The sequence below is a fragment of the Triticum dicoccoides genome, unplaced genomic scaffold (genome assembly GCF_002162155.2).
Source record: "Triticum dicoccoides isolate Atlit2015 ecotype Zavitan unplaced genomic scaffold, WEW_v2.0 scaffold97223, whole genome shotgun sequence".
In the NCBI taxonomy this organism is placed as follows: Eukaryota; Viridiplantae; Streptophyta; class Magnoliopsida; order Poales; family Poaceae; genus Triticum; species Triticum dicoccoides.
The window spans coordinates 1-3,935 of record NW_021314428.1 but is presented as its reverse complement, the minus strand read 5'-3'; the positions used below and the strand labels follow the sequence as shown (position 1 = coordinate 3,935).

Sequence of the window (3,935 nt, the reverse complement as noted above, 5' to 3'; positions counted from 1 at the left end):
GTGGCTGGTGGGTTGGCCCATATGTCAGTTGAATGTAGTCAACAGTATATATACATATATAAAAATAAAAAGTGGACGCGCCAGAAGTTTCGAGAGCGCGCGTGGACGTGCAAAATTTTAAGTCGCTGATGCGGGCGGTGGCAAAAATTTCGAGCCAGCTTATTTAATCCAAAGTCCACACCCATCTAACCCTAACCCCCATTCTCTCCTCCATTCCCTCAGCCGCCACAGCTGCCCCTCCCGATTCGCGTGATTCCGGTGGATATTGCCGGGGTGGAGCACACCACCGAGCTCGCCTTGCTTGGATCCATCCTTCCCTCCGGCAAGATTTCCCCCTTTCGACCTCAACTGCTTGCCCAAAACCACTTCCCGTGCTAGGGTTTCGGCATCCGGCATCGCCTTCGTCGTCGGCCCTTCTACGGCCGCCTATGGCGCCTCTTCTCCGTCGTCTACAGCGCCCCCATGGGCGCCCTCGCTTCCTGATGGTCCACCTTGAGCAACGAGGCACGGAGGACCTCATCCCGTAGGATCCATGGACGCGGCGCACCCTGCAGCCGCCCGTCCGGGACGAGGGTGGGCACCATGGCTTGTCCTGCTCGACGACAGCTGCGGCGAGTGCATGTGCTGCTCCTCATCCTCAAACTCCAAGGAGAAGCGCCAGTACAGCATACGCACGCCCCGCCCCTGAACAATGGCTATGGCGCTAGGTAAGGTTGTGTTATTGTGCCTATACTGCCGTTAGTAAACATTTGATGGGACAAATTGCTTGTGCTGGATATGGTTAGTCTGTAGCTTGGTAATCTTATTTTTAATTTTGGGAAAAATTGCTCCTTGTGCTATCAAATATGCACCTTAATCTGTTATTGGGTATGCCAAATATTATCAAGATCAGTTTCTGTATTTGTTTCTACACATGGACAAAATACTCTTTTAACAAACAGGATTGCTGATGCGCCATGCTTATCTGCCTATAGGGTTCTGCGACAGCCATCTAACTAGTGCGCCATACTTATCTGCCTAATCGGCTGATTGGGGGTTCTGTTGGGTTGACAAAGAGGTAACAACATGGGGTTCTGCTGTGCTTTCTTTTCCGCCGATTTTGTATATGATTTGGGTCATGTCTTGTTAATTCTAGCTAGGCGAATTTTATGATGAATTCATGCTGAAAATCCATGGTCAATCCTCTGACTGTATTTATATCAGCTTCCAAAATTAATCTCATTTTGTTAGATTGGTCCAAGTCTGAATGTCGGATTGTGCCTGTAGAAATACTACAAACTTGTACTAGAACTGAGGGAAAATGATTTTGGCAAAAGATAAGTTATTGTCTTCCATTTGTCTAACTTCCAACAACAAAAAATAGAAATGCCATAAGATCTAATACCACTGTTCTTCTTTACATGAATTTCAATCACATTGTGTACATATATCAGCTTCACACCTTTTTTTCAAATGGTTACACCTTGTTATCGTTCATCATAAAGCTCTTCAAAACAATATATATCACCTTTGGTCGATATAAATCACTCTTTTTGGTGCCATGCTTTGTATGGGGCCCTGTTTTCTAGTTCACCTTGGGCCCCTGAAATCTCAGGACCGGCCTTGATTGCCAGCATACTTGATTGAGGATGCAATTCTTCCTTTCCATTTTTAAGAAGCTATAATGTAATTTCTGATAAGTACTGTTGCTATAGTGCTAGTACACAACACCAGGATTTTACATTACATTTTTATTATGATACTGTTGCAAATGAAATGGCTTCAATAATAGACAACTGCTTGCTAATTGTACTGGTACAAACAAGATCTCCATATCCACAAGGTTGGCCAACTGATTGGCACCAAGTTCACACCCTCATAGGTATCTAGTACTTGTGCTACTTTTTATTGGCCGGTGTTAGTTGCTATGAAGTAGGCCGGTGTTAGTTGCTATGAAGTACTAACTGTAGCCAACTCTGGATGCTTAGCCTCTAGTTATAAGGATTACCTGCTGCTGCTTTTGCCACCTCTTATGTTCCCTGAATGAATGGTTATGCTGCTATCTAGCATTTCGCTTTTGTTTCTTGATTTCTTGGATAATGTTTTTCTCTTTCTTGAGAATCATCATATTGGAAAGGCTGCTTGTGTTATCAAATATGAACTATTTATTAGGGTTGATTTCTGTGCTACTAATGCCTATTGCCTTCTCCACCCATCCAACGGCGTACAGGACGCCCTCCTTGAAGCGTCCATCCCTGACGAGCTCTCTTCACCGGAGGAGATGGAGCAGCAAGTCCAGCACCCGCTTGGCCCCTGTGTCCTATCTCACGTGTACAAGCTCACCAATGGCTTTCATTCCCTCCTAGTGTGGTGAGCTTCTCCCATCTCTCGACTTTAGCCCCAAATCTGGATGACACTTGCAATCTGAATACAAATCATGTTTTGGTTCAGTTTAGAGGTGGATTCAGTTTTTGAGATGTGAGTTTGATTAGTTACAGATGGTTTTGCGGGTCTGATTCTCTTGCTCTATTACACGTTATTTAATCAGGGCAAGCTAATGCTAATCCACATAATATGATGTAGCTATTTTTTTTCTAACATGTACTGGTCTTCATGTTGTGTTGGTACTCATCTTTGGGAGTTAATTTGGAAGTCGAGCTTGTTAGATACAAGTTCCTATTCTAAAACATAGAGTTTAGAATTCAGATTGCGATGGACAGCAATAATTCTGTACATGGTAATTGAACTCCCTTCAGTTCAATATCCCACAGTACATATATGATACATCAATGATCACTTCTTTTCATAACAAGGGCTTGGGTAATCCATTTTAATGGTTGAAATGAAGATTTTAACCATGGCAGACTGCGTGCAATACCTTAGGTTCACACTGTGGATACATTACGGTATGATTCATTGTTGTATGAGAAGGTAGTATCCTCTTTGTTGTTGGAAAGTACCCATTATATTATTATTCTCCTATAGCATAATAACCTTATTAAGATGAAAATAATAAAGAGAATTGGGTTTATGTCGTCCGTCATTAAAACTACCCCTGAGGTTGTAAAGAATTACCCACCATGCCATTGGTAAGTGAAAAAAACGGTTCGGTTTGCCCCTTCTAAAAGCCGCGGGAGGCTCGGTTATTAACGTTAAGCCCATGTAGTCAACAACTTGCGGGTGGCTGGCGTAGTGGTGTGAGCCTCATCTCTCGACCTGGGAGACCCAGGTTCGATTCCCCTTTCTCTCTTTTCTTCTTTTTCTCTCCAATTAATGTTGGTAGGCGTAGGATATTACTACTCGCCCCAGCGTCACTTAGCAGATGGGCTGCACAATGTACCAGTTACCCTATTTTCATTCTTTCTATTTTTGGACATATTCAAATATTTCAAAAAAACTCATAACTTTCAAACCCTAACTCCAAATCTAACATGTTATATATAGAAATCCCTTAAAAAGATGTGTAGATTTCAAATATGGTATTATATTAATCACTTTCAAATCCTGACTCTAAATCTAACATGTTATATATAGAAATCCCTTTAAAAAGATGTGTAGATTTGAAATATGCTATTATATTAATCATCATTCCTAAAATTCCATTTATGATGCAACCTTTATTAATATCTTCTTTATATGGGGTATTTTGAAAATCCAGTCTTAACGTTGATATTTCTGTTGTCTAATAAATTGGAAACATGTTGAGTACATTTCACAAATAATACAACCTTATGAACTTTGCGCGACACCACTTATCATGCTGTTTCTCGTGTGCCATTGTGAAAGATTTGAAGGGATTCGTCGTTGCTGTCATGTGTGTGTATGAGGGATGATTTTTTTTTCATTTCAATGCACGGGGAATAAGGCCTTTTCGTGGAATCTGAAGCATGCATGGTTAAAAAAGAAATTCCGAATCATACACCTGATTTTTCATGAAAATTATTGTGACCTCTTCA

At 41.6% G+C, this 3,935-nt stretch overlaps 1 long non-coding RNA gene across 1 annotated transcript; it reads left to right on the top strand.

Annotated features, from left to right (window-relative positions):
• The first annotated feature begins 218 nt into the window (after positions 1-218).
• On the top strand, positions 219-2,532 carry LOC119348590. The gene is made up of 3 exons (XR_005169033.1): positions 219-707; positions 975-1,057; positions 2,210-2,532. It is a non-coding gene; the product is annotated as an uncharacterized LOC119348590 (long non-coding RNA).
• The last annotated feature ends 1,403 nt before the right edge of the window (positions 2,533-3,935 follow it).